Source organism: Diadema antillarum, unplaced genomic scaffold, assembly GCF_040938485.1.
Source record: "Diadema antillarum isolate AM-2024a unplaced genomic scaffold, OU_Dant_1.0 seq00001230_RagTag, whole genome shotgun sequence".
Taxonomy (NCBI): domain Eukaryota; kingdom Metazoa; phylum Echinodermata; class Echinoidea; order Diadematoida; family Diadematidae; genus Diadema; species Diadema antillarum.
Window position 1 is genome coordinate 571,685 of NW_027272018.1, and position 23,193 is coordinate 594,877.

General features: G+C 37.1%; 1 long non-coding RNA gene across 1 annotated transcript; it reads right to left on the reverse strand.

Annotated features, from left to right (window-relative positions):
• Nucleotides 1–836: 836 nt before the first annotated feature.
• LOC139745030 (uncharacterized) lies at nucleotides 837–15,946 on the reverse strand. The gene is made up of 3 exons (XR_011711857.1): nucleotides 15,886–15,946; nucleotides 2,867–3,084; nucleotides 837–938 (listed from the first exon to the last, which is right to left on the reverse strand). It is a non-coding gene; the product is annotated as an uncharacterized lncRNA (long non-coding RNA).
• Nucleotides 15,947–23,193: the final 7,247 nt, after the last annotated feature.

Consider the following 23,193-nt stretch of genomic DNA (forward strand, 5'->3'; position numbering starts at 1 on the left):
CTACATCCTCCTAGTTGGTACTACGTCATTGGAGAAGGTTCACCTTCTCCAAAAGGCGGGATTAACCAAACAACAAAATGTATTAATGTTCTTATAGCTCCTATCTCCATGGTCTCCTATCAGATTTAATCTCTCTCTCTCTCTCTCTCTCTCTATATATATATATATATATATATGTATATATATAATATAATTATATATATATATATATATATACATAATTATATATATATTTATGTATAATACACACTAAGAAATCAGGGTTCAAAATTGAACCTCTAGGCGTGATACAATAGCAGCACCCCTTTTCCCTCAAAATTTGAACCCCTGTCTAGGGTTCAATTTTGAACCCCATTAAAATGAAATATTTATATATACATATAAAATATATATATATATATATATATATATATATACATAATTATATATATATATATATTTATGTAGTAATTATATATATATATATATATATATATATATATATATATATGTATTACACATCTAAATCTCTGCCATTTTTCAGGTATGTAGGTGTTACGTGTATAAATTGAAATATAAAAACAGTCATTTGAATGATTATCTATATTCACATTACTTTAAAGATGACATCCGAATTTGGACTAACACCGTTCTCCTAATGATTCAGGTATTCAATAAATATTGTAAGTCTGAGGAGTGGAAGAGGAGAAAGAGGATATCAAACAGAAGGAAGACAGGCAAATACTAGAAAGATAAGAGGAAAGGAAAATATACAAAGCGTAGATTGTTTTGCTCTAAATTCAAATGACATCGAGTACTATAAAATGCATGATGGGTCTTATTAATTGTTATATGCACTTTACCATTCGGCCATGATGTGGAAGCACTGGCTGTATAGGCGGGGTGACACGTGAGGCATGATGGGAGACGGATTCGTGCTTGGAGGTTTCTTCCTGGGCCTGCATGAAGACATGAGACAAGTGTATCTTATAGGTACTATTTATCATTGATAGCAGTGATTTAAAAAAAAAATGTTCGAATTATCACATTTGATGCATATGTGTAGGTCACTTGAATCACCAAACATCCTACCTTTAAAAAGATTTCGCAATGAAGCCTAATGTAAGGAGATATCACTATTTTTCTCAATAAAGCAGAACTGTAGACGGTCTATTCTAAACACAATTTTATCTATTGTTCACATTCTAAAAAAATATTTAACAATACCTAATAGCGATTATACTGATTACACTTCTTACATTGGTTGTTGACACATAAGTCACATTATATCTTAGAGCATTAAAGGTGGGCTTTTGTTTCCATCTGCATAATATTATGGTATTAAGATAATGACTTTAACCCTGAGGTTGCTACGTTAATAGCTATCCACAAGCATGACAAATTATGTGTGAAATTTGAACCCATTCGACTCATCGTCACCGAAAGGGTTTATGGCTACCATCACAGTATTACAGAAAGGATAAGAGAGGTAACGTATAGCAAAGCAAAACATTTTGACACATAACCGAGCCCAACCAATCTGGCCAATGATTTGCGTGTCTGTGAGTAAATGTGACCGTGCACCACAAAACAAACAAGAAGTCGCACCCCTTGATTTTACGTGAGAGCTCAAAAAAGGTGAAATGGGTCAATCGAGTCAATCTTGAGTTGTTCATATTTTCTGAAAGAGCTATCCTTCTTCTACATTATGCTTTAATTTGGGATCAAAACACGAATGAGAAAGTGTGTTTTCAGCAGTTTTTCTACAACCCTTCTTTTTTCTTTGATGGGGGGGGGGGGGAGTAGAATGATCAGGTATGTTTTAGAGGTTCCTTTTCATTTCTTGAAATCCCTAGCACTCTCTTCAAGTTAAAGACTAATAACATTGAAAGGATAACGCTACTGCTTTGAAAGTTGGCATTAATCATGGAAAGAATGTGTTAATGGAATATGCCCAATTTTAGCTTAATCTGATAATCCCTTCATTGTTGTTGCTCAGGTGGTTTACATCCTGTGTTTTGTCCCTTTCATCGCACAGCTAGCACGGCTTGGTAAAAATTAAGCGTTTGAATATACTCTGTACTTCAGAACCTCTTTTCTCGGTTAACACTTTTCCAGAGTGTGTGCTTTCTTTCCAGTATTCAAACAAGTTAGGGGAGTCCATCTGAATTGAGTTATACATCATTTGAAAGCTTAGAGTCTGTTCTTTCAGAATGTGTCCGTAACTAAAAATTCATGTCTAGCAATTTTTTGTTTGTTTTGTGGTGCAGGGTAACAAATTATTTTTCTACTTTTTTTTCTCAGTCTGAGCAAGGTATCCATCGAATGACTGAGAGACACGGGAGCGACTGATTGAGTATGTGTATCTTGACATGTTTCACGGCAGTATGATTAACGAATTTTATCTTCAAGCAGTACAATAAAAATATGTTGTATTCTTATTGAAATTAGGTAATTGATCATCTTTTTTGTATACGTCTATGTTTTTATTTTTTGTCTTATGTTTATATTCTGCGTATTTTCTCTACAAAACTTTTTAGATATACAAGTAATCTCTGAAGGTATTTTTGTTTTGATTCCACCTCTAGATAACCTTGACAACGGTGTACACGCGCTTACAGGCCTTACTATTTTATTATGTGGACACCAATTTCCATCTTATCACGTACTTTATTTTCTGTTGTGATCTGCATATATCGTTATTTGTGTTTGTAATCATGTTTTTGAACAGGGAAGTGAGAAACACAATTATTTCCATCTTCCTCCCCCCTCCGATTACACACAAAAATTCATTGTATTTAATATGGTATAAGAAGATGAAGAGAGATGGAGAAAGAAAAACTGAAAAAGTTGAATTGAATAAACAAGAGAGGAAGGTGGCTTTCACCTTTGGAAAGGCAAGAACCTCTGCTGGGACGGGGTGTATCAGCACGGGGGTGCGACTTCTAGAGGAAACCATGAAAATAAGAGCTGTGGCAACGACGATTAACAGCGCCCACGAGCACGGGGGGATGCTTGGCCATGTCCCCTTATTGACTTGCACCGTCATTGTCGTACTATAGGGTCGATATACGAAAGGCTGTTGAGTCCTTTTACTGTTGTCACCTGCGAGCATGAAAATCAGTGTAAAACATCAAAACAAACGAAGTCTTTGTAGTTAAATAGGCCTACTTATTATACTGATTACTTCATAGATAAGGCAATATTTGTCATAATTATTATCTGGTGCCAACATAAATGTACATTGCTTCGTTGAGTGGTTCACAACATACAAGCTTGGTTTTTAGTGGACCTCTCAATACTCAACTGAAGCATAACTTTGTATTTTTGCCAGTATGCATGCATATATCTTTATCTTTATCAGTTATATCCTTTGCAAAGTCGAATGTATATATGTTTATGATATAATTCCTGATTTATTCTGTGTTATGTTTTGTCGGGAAAAGAAGAATGAAAATAAATTAATTGAATGGAATGGAATGGAATGGAATTCTAGCCACGTGGGCGCCCGGTCAAATTTTGAAATTCGGTTTACGTTGCATGACGTCACTACCCAACTATAAACATAATGGCTTTGATCCTCGCTGTATTATAGTCACTTGATTACATCATGACCAATCACCAACCAGTATAAGATTATTAAATGGGTACGTCAAATATCGGTTAGTGATTGGCTAAACACAGTCACGTGATGGAGGCACATTGGTTATGTTCGCCTATGGGCAGAACATTTTTGTAATGTTATTATATAACAGATGATGACTTTTGTTGTCGGGAACATGTACCAAACGTTCCACCCTCAGGGTTTGAAATGCTATTTCGGGAGAGTATAAGTCCCTCGACTTCATCTCGGGACTTATAACCTTCCTCAATTCTCAATAGCATTGCAAACCTTTCGGGTTGAACATTCGGTATGTCCCCTCCCCCGCCAGTCATCATCTATAATGTATCATGGCTCCACATACGAGTGGTAGTTGTACATGATTGTGATGTGCTCTAGTTGTCACCGAGTCTCGGAGAAAATCATGCGAGTCACATTGAGTTTCAAGATTTCCACCAGTGGGGAACTCAGTATGTGTCATGATAGTAAAGGATACAGCATCAAGATTACATTGCGCCTACATCATACAAACCTCAGATCTGGCTCATATAGCCTTTATATGAGCCGTTTCTAACTATCAAAAAAGTGATGTCCAAAACTCAATAGTTGTTACGCGATTCAAGCCGTTGAAATGATAACTTCTATGAGAACAAGGTTTTTTCAAGTCGAACGTTTCCTGCCCAATGAAACATATCCAAAGGCACCGGATGCGAGGGTCAGAGGGGGCACTTGCCCCCCCCCCCCCCACGAAATAAAATGATTTCCTCAAACCTAACTGCCTAACCCACCGAGTGTTTTACTACTACGAATCTTTATGACTCTGGCACAGATACAACCATTTCACTTAAAAATACACAAAATAAAAAAGAAAAATGATCTATTATTTTCATTCACTACAATGCCAAGTACCTCATAACCTTCTGCTTGAATGTTTATCTTGATATTAATCTGCATATTCAATTAATATTGTGAGTTGATAAAAACGCTCCCCCCTCCCCATTTCAAATCATAGGGTAAAACAGTCGTTAATATTGAAAGTCAGGTCAGAATGCATATTGATTTCACCTTTATTTCTTCATTCCCATTAATCATATCGTTACCGTTAGTTTTCAGTTATTGTTGTTTATTCTGACAAATCCACGCTGTGGTTTTTACAACATTTCTGTCACTAAAGAAAATGAAATGTATATTATTTTATTGTAAAAATACGAAAATAAATTGGAGTTGCATTGAATTGAATTACAAATATAACAGAGCAGAGAGAGAGAGGAAAATAAAGGAAACCCACAAAACCAAAAAATAAAGCTTGTACGTACATTATATGCATTTTATTTAGTTTGATCACTATGGGTCTGTTTGTTCGGAGGCTCGCGACTGTGTGTGTGTGTACGTGTGTGTGGACCATCTGGTCGTTAGATGGAACGATTTAGTCAAACTGGACATTAGACCAAATGAGGATTGGACCAAACGGGCTTAGACAAAGTTGATAGTAGACCAAATTAATGAGTTCAGCCCCCTGTACTACACAACAATCAAAGCAGCGTACATCCCAGCTAACAAGTGATTGGACGCTTTGGCCCGAATTCACCAAGGTGGTACAGATTAAACCATGATTTAAACCATGGACAAAAACCATGGAGCGCCAAGTGTCGCACGGAATATTTCGTTACAAAATTGGTCATTTCGTCGACAAAATGACCGTTTCGTTATTACGCAATTATAATTTCGTGGACGAAATGTTCATTTAGTTACAAAATGCTGTCATTTCGTTACGAAATAATAATTTCATCGACGAAAAGACTGATTTCGTAACGAAATATTCCGTGCGACACTTGGCGCTCCATGGTTTTTGCCCATGGTTTAAACCATGGTTTCATTTGTACCACCTTCGTGAATTCGGGCCTTTGCGAACGTTCTTGAAACATTTCAAGTTATTTTGATTGCTTGTCAAAGCGTTTTCAGAACGTGTTTTTGTGAAAGGTTTTCGACGTATTCAAAACGTTTCAAATGAAAAAAAAGTTTCATAAACGTTAAAAAACTATTAGAAAATATCAAAATTTTAAAGGACCTGCTAAAAACCTTTTGGACGTTATAGACGACAAAAAACCTTCCAAGAATATTCAAAACGTTCTGTGGACTTTCTGTGGACGTCCACAGAACGAAAACAGAACAGAAACCCTTACACACCGTCTAGAACGTTTAAAAACGTTTTAAAATAGGTAAGAAAAAGTCATTTGACCCTTTCCAGGACGTTAAGAGAACCTTTCGACATCAGCTAACATCTCAAGACAATGGAGGAGTACTTCACCTTCAAGAAGAAATCTTCCCAACCCTTCGCACACCACCATTTTACGCATTCTGCCTTCCATCCTTGTTACCCTCTCATGTGGCAAGCCTGTCAAGCATGAGAAGTTCCCAACGTACCTTGGATTTTTACTCGCACGCTCATACTGAGTACACCCGAGAGAGTTGCAGACAAGCTGACATCACAGGTCAGCATCATCAGGAAACTCTCTCGAAACTCAACTGGGTTCAAAAGCCAATATTCTGTTTGTTTTGTTGTTTGCTTGTTTGCCTATGTAATTTTCCATCTGAGAAGATGGCCGAATAGTCTATTTTTATTATTCAGGTGCACTAGCTGGTCTTCATGGGGTCCAACGGGATGTGAGGAGGGACCACTTCTCATGGTTATGCGATGAATGAATGAATACGCGTTTGGTATAAATGCAAACGCGTTTGCACTGCGGTAGACCTCGTGACGTCAGGAAGTTTGTTATCAGACAATTTCGAAGCAAAAGCTATCCTGCAAGTCTCCACATTGATACTGCAACCACTCTTTGAAATCTAAAATGGAACATTCAGGATTTAATTTACCATTGGGAGACAGAGGCTCCTCGTATATATTCTGCAAGCAGTCATTTTTGACTGTCTTTGAACAATGACCGTCTGGTGGACGCAGATAGAATTGAACTGTATAATTATGATCTTATCAATGAAGGGTGCTTCATTTTTTATGGGTAAATCATCAGCACGAATCCATATAAACACAATAAACACTGAATATTATATCACTATTCTTTATCGCACCCATTACATTCTTTGTACATACGAGCAAAATGTTGTTTTGAGTGACGGTTCTGTGTAATGTTTGAATAAACTATTAGCATTTATGATGAGTCATTCATGAACACACTTCTCGTTATTTACTTTGATGCCATGGTGAGTTTGTAGATGATACTTGATCAAACTCTTTTGTCGCAATACATAATGTTGCATGGAAAGGGAAAACATGCACTAGTAATGATTTCGCGGCATTACTCCGACATACTTGCAGGAATATTACGCAAGTATATTAGGAAAAAAAACACACACACAAACAGAAAACACTGCACAAATGAAGCGCCCTTTTATGCGAGGTATGAAAGTTTGCTGTCGATATCGCTCGTATGCTTGACCAACGATCTTGTCCTTTTATCCTCACCTTTTTTTTTTCGTTTGGTTCATAAGCTATGGTCAAGGCTGCACGGGGCAGTATTGATATTATTTCCTGATTTGTTTCGGATTAGTACGGATTACTAGTACTCGTATGGAAGTAAAGTATACGTCATATTAAGTTTTAGCAAGTGGGGCCTATTACTATTCACATGTATTGTTTATTTTGAACACGATCATGACGATATTGTGTAGCATACGTCGTGTCAAAATAATTCAAACTGTTTAGACACATCGTATACCAATTACAATCATTATATGAGTAGTGATCGTTAAAGGCTGCTACAATGGTTACAATACAAAATATATTTAGACCAAGAGTCATTTGTATCATTGTCTTCCATGTTGTACGAGTATGATATTAGGTCTACATTGCACTTTCTTCCGAATAACTTGCTCACTTTTTTACATTTCTGTATTCGCTAAATGCCTATATTATCACAAGATCATTACATTGGTAAATAAAATCCAGAGAAAAAAAAAATGCTCGACCAGACAAGACTTCTGTCATGTAGTATACCACCAGACGGTGTTTATATCCCTCTGGCAAGGGGGTTCTATGTTGTAAATAAGTTTATTATTTTTGTTGTATGATATATCATCCACGTACTGGTATTTATAGAGTGAAGTCCCTCCCCCCCCAAAAAAAAAAAACACAACAACAACAAACGAACAAACAAACAAACAAACAAACAAACAACAACCCAACTACAACAAACAAACAAACAAGTTAATGCATTCAGCTATTTATGTAACGAAGGTAAAAAGAAGGAGAAACAATGAAACACAGTGGAAGAGTCACAGACAATAAAAGATAGATAGATGGGGATTAAAAGGGACGATAATGTACATAATTAAAACAAGAAAGAAAAGTATATGGAAAATATGGTTCCATTGGGAAATACTTGTTAATATTACCAAGAATACACGTGTGGATAATGTGCATTTCCAAAAGTGTGTTCAGGCGGTTCATTCTACAGAATATAATTTATATTCATCGACAGCTGTTTGTTGGGCAAACAGATGCAAACGTGCAGCATCTCCATTGCGTGTATGATTCTTTTTTGTTCTGGTATTTACTCTTGTTATTTAGACAATTAATCACGTCCAATTCTCAGCGGATAGGATGGCTTTTATCTTATGCTCGCTACCTACGCACATACGCAATGATATGAAATCAATAGTATACCAAGGTACATAATAGTACAGTGGATTTAGAGTGCGGTATCACAGTGGTTTAACAATACAATGTGTATGATAACATATAATTTCTGGAGAGAAGGGCTTCTCTCTCTCTCTCTCTCACCCACACACACCCACACACACACAAACAACAACAAACAAAAAACAAAAATATGTGCACAAAAATATAGCTAATACGTCACCCATTACTTGTAAAATACAACACACCGATAACAAATTCTTCCAGGCTATAGATTCCACATTTACATCTCCGAATAGATGAAAATAGTCATGTAAACAAGAAAAAAAAATAACAATCATGACCCTAGCTGTTATTTCATGTCCGATTTCGGGAAAAAAATCTATCATTCTAATGTCCTGATTTTATGATTACATTTTTTATTACAATGTAATAGAAGTCAACTTGAGCATGACGTGAAATTACACTAGTCTTTCTGGTGTGTGCGTGTGCGTTTGCGTTTGCGTGTGTGTGTGTGTGTGTGTGTGTGTGTATTTTGCTCTCATCTTATCTTGATGCTCCCCATAATAATTATCAACGGGGTCATCCAACAAGTTCAACTTCCACAAGTCATATGCTCACGGGCTAGACATTGAAGAAAGTCCATAAGCTCTGTACATCCACGAGTCATACAGCCATAGCATCAGACAAAACAGGTCCACGAGCGATCGAGACACAAGGCCCACGAGCTCAACACCACGTATTCATCGTGGTACACACGGCTTGTTAAACAGTGTCCGTAGCGTAGTATTATGTTATTCCATGCTTACATTTTCTTGTACTTTATAACAAGTACTATATATGCTCTATATCTCACGATTAATATTTCTTTTCTTCTTTTTTTTCCAATTGCTCATTAACATGAACCGACAAATGCACTTTTTTAAAATTATTTTTGTCAATGATGGAAATAAATTGCATGCAATTGAATTGAATATATTACGCCCTTGATAAAATGTCAAGCTCATGAGCTTTTTTTCTTTTCTTTTTTTTTTTTTTGCCTGCCGTCGAATTCATCATGCTTATTTCCTTATTTGCTCATGGATCGCATAGCTTATGGGCATATATTGTCTATGACTCGTGGGTGGCAAGTTCGCGAAGTGCACCCATATCAACACCACTAGTCCTAGCATATCATAAAGCATAATATGGTCTTCCTGTCCGTCTATCACGTGATTTTCATGGTCTTAAGTGATTCACGTACTTAAAATTGTAGTAATCAATTCAAGTACTAAAAATATTACACTACAGGTCTCTACTTCAGTTTTATTGCTTGAATAGTTTGGGATTTAACACACGTTATTTTATTTGGTTGCAAGGTGTTCTTTTTTCTGTACTCTCCTCAGCACCCATGAAAATGGCTTTTTTTTTTGCCAAGATAAACACCTCCCAATGGAAGTCGCATTGTTGTTAAGAAAAGAGAAACAACACTCAGCTTAATGTCAGATTAGTATTTATTGTATATGAAAGAATAAATCAATGATAATCATACATATTATGTACACGCATCTCCCTTTTAGCATTAGATGATCTACTACTGCAACAGCTTCTAATCACTGCCACTCTTTAATCCAATTGAGAATCAAAATCGCGTTTAGATTCGAAGCATGCAGAGTTTTATTTAAAGGGATCGTATAGTTTTGGTTGAGACCTAATTTCCGGTTTCTAACATTTTTTTTTTTTGGTGAGATAGTGAGAAACCTCTTATGAAATATGAAAGAGCACGAATTCTATGAGAAATTCAACGTTTATTTGCTGAAAATTGGTTTTGAAATGGCTGAGATATCCAAAAAAGAACGATTCTCATAAAGTGTGGGTCCCACACTTCATCATGATCGCTTTGTTTTACTTATTTTTGGATGTATCAGTCATTCCAAACCCGATTTTCATCAAATGAACTTTGAATTCCTCTTAAAATGGTATGCTCTGGACTATATCATAGTGTTTTCTTGGTATCTCGCAAAAAGTTTAAAGCCCAATTCTCATCTCCACCAATACTGTACCATCCCTTTAACACTTTGTTCAAGCGTTTGTGGAATCAAATTTCTTAACCACGCGACTATCAATACTTTGATTATTTGAATAATTAGGAATACTATTTTATTACCTATCAACAGTAGCGGAATCTACTCTAAATCCGTCTCTACTCCCACCCAAACTATGTATCCTCATTGGACTTCTTGATGTGACTATATGAAAGGTTTACTCTTTTTTTTTTGATGGTCCTGTTTACCTTTGGGAGCAGTAATTAAAAAAAATGTTCAAAAAATCACTTTATATATATATATATATATACATATATATATGCAAGTCAGTTGTATCACAAAACATCTTACCAGATAAAATTTTTGCAATTAAGCCTAAAATATAAGGAGATATCACTACTTTTCTCATTAAACCATAACTGTAGACAGTTTTGTCCGGAAACATTTTTGTCATAACTGTTGTGCACATTTTGTATATTTAATCATACTTAACATAAATCATACTTGTTTAACTTTTTACATTTGGTTGTTTCTATTCCTAACTCACATTTTAGAACAATTTTGAAGCACTAATGCTGGGTTTTTGTTTTATCTGCAAATGGTGAATTATACCTTTAATATAGTATTTTGTTGGCGTGTTGAAATAGTTGTTTATTCTTTCTTTGGAATACTGATCTCTCAATTAAGCACTTAAGCAAACAACAATTTTCCTGCAGTAAAGTAATGCTCTTTGCACTCTGTTTAATGCCATGTATGTGTGCATAGAAGAGAAAATTAACTGTTAACTGTGTGCGCTCAATCGATCTGTTCCTTTCATACAATGGTAGTAAACACATACTTTCATAAAACAAGCTTGGAGCAATTTTGTAAAAAGTGTGGTCGAGAATAATATGGAGTATCTACATGTATTTGTTATCATGCCTTCAAAATTAATGACCTGCACGTTAACACGAATGCAATATAAATTTTATGTTGACTCCATATTTATCTAAGGGCTTCCAAACTCACTGTGCATGGACTTTATGCAGGTAGGTATAAACAAGGAGTGAAACTACAAACAAAACAGAAAATGCAGAAGAGCTTGGTCTATAGTATCAACGGTGCATGCTATAGACCTTTTCACGTACAAAAGAATACGCTCCCATGAGCAATACTGGCGCGAAGAGACGCATCTGCATTGCACGAATTGCAGTATATGCAATGCATCAGTTAAAGGGATGGTATAGTTTTGGCTGAAATGGGCTTCAGGTACTTAACTAATTTTCTGATATAAGTTGAAACCACTTATTAAACACGAAAGAACATACATTTCTCAGAGGAATTCAAAGTTTAATCGATGAAAATCGGTTATGAAATGACTGAAATATCCCCCCAAAAAAGTGGTCATATAAAAAAAAAATGTGGACTCCAATTGTCTGCTCTTTCATATTTCGTAAGTAGTTTCTCGTTTTCTCACAAAAAAAAATATGTATAAATGTGACTGTGCATCACAAAATCAACAAAAAGTAGCACCCGTTGATTTTACGTGAGGACCCATAAAGGTGAAAGAGGTCAACCAAGTAAATCTTGGGTTTTTCATATTTTCTAAAAGAACTATTCTTCTTCTACGTTATTCCTAAGTTTGGGATCATAAGATGTATGGGAAAGTGTGTTTTCAGTAGTTTGTCTACAAGCCTTTTTTTGTTGAGTGGTGACATCAGTTCTGTGTCAGAGGGCCCTTTTCATTTCTTGAAAATCCTTCGCACACTCTTCACTTTCAACTCTAATAACTTTTGAAAGGATATAATGCGATTGCTTGACATTAATCAGGAAGAGAATGTTTTGGTAAAGCATGCTCAATTTCAGCATAATGTAACATTCCCTTCACTGTTGTTGCTCTGGTGGTTTACACCCTATTTTTGTCCCATTCATTGCACAGCTAGCGCGGTTTGGTGAGGATTAAACGGTTTGCATAGACCCTGTACAATGTGTACTTAGAGCCTCTTTTCACCGTTCACGCTTTATGTCTTTTCCAGAGTGTGTGCTTTCTTTCCAATATTAAACAACATAGGTCAGGAGAGTCCATTTACATTGAGTTACACATCATTTTAAAGCTTAGAGTCTGCTCTTTCAGAATCTGCCCTCAACAAAAAATCTCTCTGGCGACTTTTTGTTGGTTTTGTGATGCAGGGTCACAAATGTATAAATGTGAATGAATGATTCTCTTGGATATCGTACTGTGTCATACGTACTCCCTAAGGTTGTGCCGTTTTCAATTGACACGAGTTGTGATCCCAAACTCTTTCCCAGTGCTTTGGTCTAGTGGCTGGGTCTTTACCTGTCCCCTGCCATAAAATGTTTCATGTGTTTAAGGTCATTATCTATTGTCCTTCTCTATGTTTTGAGTATAAGTCTCTATCTTATTCTCTTTTCATCTATTGGCTACAGTGCTACTTCAGGATTGTGTTGTTATCTTGCGTTTGCCTATAAGGTTTGCTTTTCAAAAGTCCCGTCCTTGTTCTTGCCTTTATATACTTCTTCGTTTTGAACATGGTCTCTCCATGTTATGCCTAAAATTCTTGTTTGGCATCGATGGTGGAAGGCATCTACATTTTGTTTACTTAGCCGCCATTTGCCATGCACGTCTTAATTTTATCTATAAAATTTATATTTTGCGTTTTATTTTCAATTTGACAGTGTATCCACTGGTATCTAACAGTGTCCCGTTTCTTCCCCATGTATCTGTTTCGGCATAAGTTACACCGTTGGTTTGAAACGATTCCATGCCTCATCTATACATAACATACCTTCAAAATTTTCCACCTCTAACACTGAAATCTTGTTCTGTACAGCTCTAGCTGAAATTCCTGAGGAAAACTTGCATCTCGTAGTTTCTCTACATCAAAAATCTGGTAGTAACATTTCTATCTTCAGTTTTCTCTTTAGTACAATGTAGATACTGATCACTGTTTGCATCTGCATACCTACACTACCCTATGTTCTTATAGAGTGATGTTTGCCATTCTTTGTCATTACTTCATTGTACTCCATGTCTTTTTTTACCCACGCCGATGAAAATCGGCAGGGGGTTATGTAAAGGGTTCCGTATGTTTGTTTGTTTGTTTGTTTGTTTGTTTGTTTGTTTTTGTTTGTTTGTTTGTTTGTTTGTGTACAAGATAACAAGAGAACGGGTAAACGGATTTGCACGAAATGTTCAGGGGATGTCTGGATAATGACAGGAAAGAATCGATTAGATTTTGGTGATAATCGGTTGACCCTTGCAAATTCTGTGCGACCTTTAAGTTTTGACCCCATGGTATAGTGACCACTCCGAAAATTTCCCGTTTCTCACTTTGCGATTTTCCGCTACCATACGAAAACATAAACTCCCAAACGATCGGACTTCGCTGCTCAAATGTTCGTAAGAATCCCGAAATTTACGTTTAGGCCTATTTGAAGGACTATGTCCTTCTGGATTTATGAAAGTTCGTTCTCCGTCGTCACAAACTGGCCCGTATTTTGATGATTTTTCAAATTAAAATTGATTGTTTTTTTCGTTGGAGGAGCATTTGCTCGGTCGCAGTCACACTGCACGATATGCGCGCTCAATGTCAATGCGTGTGCAAGGCCGCTGAAAATGCATCGCGCTCTACCCTGTTGGTGCAAAATAGCATCGGGGACGTTGCGGCGCTCGTTGGTGACCGAATACTGGTGCAGTAGACATTTGCATTTAACCCTTGCATTGAATAATTCCCGTAGACACTAATCATAGGGGTAATTGCCTAGGGGGTACGTAAATTTTGTTTTTCTTTTGCGCTTTTGTGGATACCATAAAAGATCGTACACTCATACGACCTTTGATATCAACACACTCTCGGCTTGCTATAAGCAAAATATCCCGCAAGAAAACGGCGTATTTCTCGATTTTTAGCGCTTTTTCGGCGACCCGTCGCGTAGACAATACTCTTAAAACTGGACTTAATTCGCGCGCGCTTGGAAAAGTTCCGAATCTGCACTTTTGACGGTGGAATTTGGGATTTTCGATGGATTTTTGGAGGAGACTAAAGGACTTTCCTGTGGTGAATGAGTGTTACCGTATGTGAAATGATGTGATTTGCGTGTGATGTGACTGTAGAACCAAAGATCGTACACTTCAGTGTACGATCTTTGGTAGAACGCACTGGCTGGTGATAAAGGACAATGGCAATTAAGTGACCGAATTCTGGTAGATGACCGAATGCACAGTATGTTTACCCCGACTTTGTACAAGGCGTGGGTCTGCCGCCTTTGACGGCCCCTCTCTAGTTTTTTAATGTATTTGTGTTTCAGGTATGAGTTTACTATAACATTCAAGGCCTCCTTTCTCATGAAACACTTTGCGAGAGGATGTATACTTTCTTACAGCATTATTTAGATAGGTTAGGAGAGTCCCTTTGTGTTGAGTTATATGTCATTTTAATGATTACATTAATAGAATCTGCTTTTTGAAAATCTACCCTGAACTAAAATTCAACGTCTGGGGACTTCGCGATAATTTTGCGATGCAGGGTCACATATCCAGCGTCATAATTATATCTGATCCGTGGGATCGTAGGTGAGTATACTGCAAGTCTTAGTCTCTACTTCTGTTTTGTTTAAAAACAGTTTCATGTGTATGCCTAAACAGTGCCGGTAATGTTCCTAATGTCAGTGTGTTCATTTTGTGTCACGTTCAACAGTGAAAGTGGATATGTAATTATGTCAATTCAATTCAGATCGGAAACCAACCGCTTTAGAAGATCTGGTAATGCTATAACATGGGAAATCGACACTCGGTGACCTCATCACGCAGGATGTTGTGTTAATGGGTTATGTTTTATATCTTTCTCTGGGCATTCTTGTCGTCGTTTTCAATTTCATCAATAGTTATTGATAATTTCTATCATCTTCAACAGAAAATCGTTATTCGTCATCAGGAAGGCATCTATCACGCGAATGGATAATTCTAGTTCACCTTGAATTATACTGCATTTAGACGAGTCCTTTTGTGCACTATAAACACGATGAAGAAACGAAAGTACTTCAGGCGACGTGAATCATGTGCACGTGAGTAATGATAAGACCTTATACCATATCAAAGGTCGTATATCATTTTTGCAGACATCTCAAAATTATGCATGGTTGAAGAATACTGTCTCTCAGTATTGTTTATGTAATCTTATGGTGATACAGAGTACGCAGAGCTCTTTAAAAAAAAAAAAACTAATCCCAAGTCACTGGAGAATACGCGCACCTAAATTGGTACGTAGAACAACTGTTGATTTCTTTTTTTCCTGAATTAATTCACTGGAAATCTATTTAATTATTGTCTTCCTTCCATTACAAAGAAGTCTCCAGTTGTGTTTTTGTAAGAAAAGGTATGAATGACCTAATCTCTGCAATAAACCAGCTATTAAAGGAAATGAATTTTCATGGTTGGAAAAGGGACACAACAGCTTTTAATCATCATGGACACACATTAAGGGGTATAACACGCTCCTCTATACCCGTAAACACCACGAATCGTCAATATCATGGATTAAAAACCACATTTCAATCTCACCATGAAGTAACACGGACATACCAAAAAACAAGAGGACTGATAGTATATAGATGAGTTTATACTTTACCGATGTCTGTTCAAAATCCTGAAATCCTCAGAATAATTATCTTACTCGGTCGATTCGTACGTGCAGGCAACAGAATGGCCGCTTACTATGCCGCATACGTCTCGTTCTCGTTGGCGCGTGAGCAGTTAGTCATGCTGTAATTAATCAAGTCAGAACAGACGCGCAAGTGTATGGCGTAAACCTGGCATTAGTCCAATAGACGGTCCCATAGAACAAGTACATGACATGGAAAAGTGAAGTGCAAGGTTTTTTGGTAACCTTTCGTATACGTTTATCGTAAAGAAATAGTAGAGCTATAACAAGTTGTGTTTACGCGCTTTAGAAAAATTGTACTCATGTATTCTTTCAAGTAATACTTCAACATGGAAGACTGAATTTGGATAATAATAGATCCACCTTCTCTCTGTCACATTTTCTGCACTTCAGTCGGACATTTACAAACTGGTATGCGATCAAAGATCACCCCTCGAGGAAGCAGTATAGCTTCATGATCTTAACTTCTTAACTTCTGGTCGCTGAAAGCTTTTATAATGTCCATTTCATATCAATGATAATATATGAAACGACTTTGTTTGGAAATTGTGGCCAAACTTCTATTAGAGTTCTACCCTTTTGTACGGAAGATTGACTGCGAGCGTTGCACGAAAAAAAAAATAGCTACATTATATGGTTTGGTATCCAACGTCACTATCTTGACACTTATAATTTTGACATTTGTAACAAATCTGCACTTCCAGAGAGTAACGGTATGTCTATACTTGTGAAGGTGGAACGTAATGGACTTAGTATAGCGCTAAACATAAAGGGGCAATAGGCCTTATCTGCAGTTGACATAGGCAACATTCAGTCAAGTTCTGAGAAAGATTACAATATCCCTAAGTGTTTGCAAAACAAGGTTATCATAGACTTGATGATATTCTTAAAAGGGTATGGTGGGGTAATTAATGTGAAAATATTACAAAGCATCTGATATTTTCAATCCATGATGATTCCTGTAACCACTGATTTGTTATTGGAATAAATATAGCGCTTTGCATCCAATGGAAAAGGCGCTCTATAAATGTCTACTATTATTATTATTATAAACGAAATGATGTAGTGTTATAGGCTATGTAACAAAGCGTGATCAACTGACCAAAAATCATCGTGGGAATGATGATGAAAAGATTGGCGGTTACATGAGGTTTCGTACGGTGATTGTTAGTGTCCTGTGAAATCTTTTGAGACGTGTGTCTCTGAATTTCATTGGAAACGTGAGGGATTTTGGCATAAACCTATAAGAGTACATTGCCTCAAAGAATGACAGTGAGCCGAGATATTGTAAACGTCCTGTAGGAGTCAACACACTTTCAGACAAACCGAAAACAATTTCTTTCGCTGCCGGCTGTGCAACATGTGGAAGTTCAATCCAAATCAACACAAAAACTTATATGATGGAAGAAAAAAGGACTTATGCACTAAACTTGCCACACAATTTTGTTCGATGTTCCACCTGTTAATGTTTCTTCATTTACAACTTCCGCTGATGGAGGAACAGGTCAAAAACATTGACTTTGGGACCACCACAGACTCTCGAAATGCTTCCAACTATTGCAAAGGTCCTCAGCAGCGTGTGATACCGCTCCATTAGCTCTATCGTCAGAGAACAGTTAGGTGCATAATATACTTACAACAGTCATACTCAATATCAGTGATTGTGTGGTACGCTTCACAATCAATAGACTTCACCATCCTAGGAATCCTACCTGTATATTATTGATAGAGGTCGAGAGTTCTTGTTTCAGTTCAGCATGCACCAATCATTGTTTCGTCTTTCTTGGAGTGACAATTCGTGCTGAGGTCAGTGTTGGGCCATGTGCCCCTTTCAGTCATTGCCATTTCCAAAACCACGCATCCTTTTAAGGAAACCCTAACCCCAAAGGGAAATGTGAATTGAGTGAAAGCAGCAACATTAGTAGTACACAATCTTAGTGAAAGTGTGAGGAAAATCGGACAATCGATGCAAAAGTTATTAATTTTTAAAGTTTTGGTGTTGGAACCGCTGGATGAGAAGACTACTAGAGATTATGACGTATGTGTGGACAACAATATAAAGAAAATATAAAGGGAATTAAAAAAAATCATATTCTTATGAAAATTACACATTCCATCAACTTGAAACTGACATATGTTAAGGGTAGCCGTTATTCTCGCTGCTTTTTGAAAGCGGTTTGGCTTTCCTTTAATATTACCGGACGCATGATTTGATTTCATTTCGCTTATTTCATTTCCAACATACAAAATTACAGTCAAATATTTAGGTACACATAATAACATGAAATCAATCGATCATTTCAATAATGAATAATTCAATGATCTGAAGTACAGTACATGTGACTTTTATGACAATACCAATGAAAAGTTTTCTGTGAACTTACAGAAAAGAAATTTGATTTATGTATGAAATCATGTTGCAGAAAATTAAATCAAACAAGCGAAATTGTCGGAAATGAGGAGGCTGTTTAAAAGCCAGGCATGTATGTTGCAGATAACTCATAGACACAAACTACTTACTAAACTAACAAACTACGGAAATCCCCCTTTTTCATGCACACGGTAAATACCGGACGCATGAATTCCCATGCACCCTGCACATCAAAAATACCACAGAGTTTAGCCACATTTGTAAAAGGAATTTTCGACCCATTTTATAATACAGATTCACAGACTCACAGTTGTGTTTTGTTGTGTGTGTGTTTTTGTTTTTTTTTGTTTTTGGTGGGTCAGTAGGGATTGTGTGCACACAGTAGGCCTACCAGTCCTTTGAATTGTTGAAAATATCCAAATCAACCATGAAGGTCAGTCTTACTTTGTGTATACAGGTCATACAGACCCATTCAAACCTGTGAGTCATTCGTATAGTATACAATAATCCAAAGTAGTAGTAGTAGCAGCAGCATCAGTAGTAGTGGCATAATAGTGGTAGTAATGCTAGTAGTAGCAGTAAGCAGCAGTGTTAGTGATATTGATGATCATTGTTAATTTTATTATAGTGATAATGCTGATATGATAGGTTTGATATCGTAGCACACACTTGTAGATAGATTTCATTTCACTTCATTTTGTTTCCACAGCTTGAATAAAGCTATTGACACAGCACCATACAACGCACAAGGCGATGCGTAGTAAATAAAACTATGTTTAATTGTGAGTGACACGTATTGTGCGTAATTGCTATTCGATACACACTCTGTACACACATATACGTACAGATCCTGCCATTATAGCTGCAAAGTATGGCGGAAGAAGCAAAGGCCATTGATCTCTCAAGGCTTCCATCAGCAAATAGGCCTATTAATGTAATGATATGAATCTATGACAGAAAGGCAGGATTACATTCAATTCAATTCAATTCAATTCAATTCAATTCAATTCAATTCAATTCAATTCATTTCAATATTTAATTTATTTCCATTAAAAAATGCATGATACAAAGCGGTACATGTGTCAATTTGACTTTCATCCAGCTGGGAAGGCCAGTACATTGAACATGATATGAAATATATGTGCGAATGGTATCTTAAAAAGGGGGAACAATGCACACTTTGTCATGCACATTATATGAATTAGTGATACATTTTTCATGTTTCTTCTTGACTGTAGACAAAGAACCACATTGCCTCATCGAATTTGGAATACTCTTCCCTATTTTGTGAACAAAATATCTAAAACATGTGTACTTTATCCTGTAAACTCAAAGGTTGGTAGGTTGCCTATCTTGCATGCGTATCTTCTTTGTTGTTGCTTTTTTTTTCCTCATGGAGATGAAGATGAAGAATGGTATTATGTTAAGCTTCCAAACAAATACGTCACACAAACAGGTTTTGAGCGGCGTGCGTAAAAACGATACTATTCATTTTTTTTAAACTTTCTGTACACGCTGTAAATTTACCATTATATCTATGAGATTGTGGTTAGGGACCCATCCGAAATTAGACTTAAGAATTAGATTGACATCTAAATCTATCAGATTGAGATTTTCAATCTAATTTTGGATTTGTCCCTGAGCTCCATCTAAGGAATTTAGAGAGTACTCATTATCAAAAAAAAGTATCTGAAATGTACGTCAGCGCTTTTGATACAAACAAAACAAAACATAAAACTTGACGACAGATTTTTGGGAAAGGAAGGGAGAAGTATGTGGTGATCAACAAAACCGTCTCGGCTGTAACTACGGAGGGTAGATTATGATGTCGAGATGGGATTCTGTGACAGGCAGACTACCAGTATCCCGGCCGGGAACAGAATCCAGTGGATGGATCTTCGTGATGGAGGTCCTTGATTTTACGGATATCCGTTGCCTTTACATACTAACCTCTTCATTGGTGTGGAATACCAGTAGATGGGAATATGTCCCTTTGTTTGATGGATCACCATATTTCAATTTCAATCTCAATTTGTAAGAGTGTTTTGATGCAACTTCTTTTTCCCCGCGAATACAATGCACAAATAGAAAATTAGAATGACACTGGTTTTGATAAAACAACATATTAAAAGAAAAATCAAGTGTTCAAACAAACTCAATAAATCATTATTTGGATGGAAATATTGTAAATTGTTAAATTTTCATTTCATGGCGTGTTCCACGTTGCAAGGGCCGACAACGTCAGAATAAACGTAAATTATGTAATGGTGTCTGACGAGATGACAGCCCTTTCCTCACAAAACGACTAGAAAACTATTCTCAACAAATACTCACTCGCAAAAAACGGGGTGGTGGAAAGGTGTGAGTGCAGCAGGGAGTCACGAATGGCCTGGCTTAATTTTCTTTAATTAAACAAATAATAATACTATGCTTAAAGGGACCATAAAATCAGCATAACTATGCAAATTCTGCTGTAGTTGTCAACCTCTTGTTTCGATATCCTGACTAAGAGGCCATTACAGGTCCTCTCTTTGGTGACCTATTGCAAATGATTACGATTTGGTGACGTATTTCTATTATGGTTACGTCATTCTCAGTGGTGGGCCATATCTCACACTCTAAAAATTGCGGGGTTGGATTTTGCGGGGTCAAAATAAATTGACCCCTTTCGGGGTTGTTTCGTCTGATAAATTTTCGATCGATTCACTGGTGACCAGAAAAGACGGGGTTATTGCGACCCCGCAAATTCTCTGGTCGAATATTCGGATATTAATAAACAGGGTCACAATGCTTGCGAATCTAATTGCAATTAGAAAGTAACAAGATAATAAAAAGTACAAAATAAATTTCATTCAGTAATTCAGAGAAGCAATATGTCAAAATTATGATTTTTCTTGGGACTATTTAATTTCGCGTTAGTCATGGAATTCTATATGCAGCGCGCGGTGATACATAATAGTGAGGTTCACACCTATGTCCCTTTACCTTAAGGTTTTCTAAACCTCGAGGTTTTGTAAACCACGAGGCACTAAACTCCAAGTTAGCGACAAAACCTTAAGGCGAAGACACCACGACAACACCACAAGAATTCTTAGGGTGTTGTCGTGGTTTAAGCGCGTAGTTTAAGCGCGCTGTGGCAGCGCGCTTAAACTAAGACAGATGTGAACGGAGTTTTGTTAACCACGACGCTCAGTTTTGTCCACAATAGTGCGCAACCCTATGTGCAAACTAGGCGCCCTTTATTTTCTATCGTAGTTAGCTTTACCTCGAGGTTTTGCTAACTGCATGTAGGTGTGAACGGCATCGAAGTTTTGTCGTGGTTAGGGGAAGGAATTTTTGCGCTCGTAGTTAGTATAACTACAAGTTTTACTTTTTGGATAGGTGTAGACATGGCTAATGCATGTGTGCTGCACGCACAGCCGGCCTACAGTACATCAACTGCGCGATGCGCGTCGAGGCCCCTCATGTATTTGGCCGGCCGGGTAGCGTTTTTTTTAAGACGGCACAGATTGGGGCATGGCGCGTGTTAAACCTATGGGAAAAACGTTGGGTTAGGGTTTTTGGTTATGGTTATGGTTATGGTTAGGGTTAGGGTTGGGGTTAGGGTTAGGGTTAGGGTTAGGGTTTGATGGTTAGGGTTAGGATTAGGATTAGGGTTAGGTTTAGGGATAGGGTCCCCGATAGATTTTTAGTTTCCCCAATCTGTGCCGTCTAAAAAAAAAACACGCGGCCGGGTAGATGGGGCGCCGGGCACGGACAGCTTTGGGCGGGCCATGGGGATGAGGCCTCGAGGATGTGTGATAAGAAGTGCAAAGCGAAAGGTAAGCCTGGAGCGAATCTTTCGGTTTTTTAATGACTACTATATGTGTTTAGAAAAGCAATTATCGGTACTATTTTCCTCTTATATCTCTTTCTATGTCCTTCATTCACATTAACTGGCGTATAATGCATAGACCCCCTGTCTACATTATCATTTTTGCAACGTTGGTAATTCCAGGCTATTAAGACTCTATAAGAGTATGAAACCGTAATATCATTAATACAATGGTAGGGCCTAATGTTAGACCCTACTCAAGCATATCTCGTGACCGAATTCTGATCGTGGTGACCGTATTCTGGGGGATTTTCAAAATGATATCTTTTGGGATTGAGATATTAACAATATGAAAATTGAGATTAAAGAAATTTGATATATTTCACATACGTTGCTGTAGATATGATGTATGTATGTATTATTTTAGTTCATAAAATATTGCAGAAAAGCTTAAGGACTGTAGGACCTTGTTGTTGCCAATACAGTGGCCCTATGGCTATGTTACTGGTCGAGGTGGGGATTCACGTTTATAAGATTCATATTCATAAAGTGAGATAATGAGAAACCGCTTATGAAATATGAAACAGCACGTAATTTTAAGAAGGATTCAACGTTTATTTGATGAAAATTGGTTTTCAAACGGCTGAGATATCCCAAAAAGTGATGACAAGAAAAACGAAGGCCACGCCTTTTTTTAATCTCTTTGTTTCTCCTTGTTTTTGGAAATCTCGGCCATTTAAAAAACGATTATCTTCAAATAAACTTTTGATAGGGGCCTACTCCTTACAATTGCATGCTCTTTGACATCTCATAGAAGCGCTAGTCATACATAGAGTTGTCTCTGTAAATATCTCGCAAAACGTTAAAAGCTAAATCCTCGCCTCAATCTAGCCCGACCAGACGCTGTAAGTACTGTACGCTGTGCAGTCGCTACCTACAGCAGAACTGTTAAGACACACCCTTTAATAAATGACCGAATACTGGGGGTATTACCCCCCTAATGTGACTGACTCTAACATGTTATTGTTAGAGAGCCCTGAATTTTAGATAGAACAATGACCTTTGTTATTTGTTCAATGTAGCCTACATT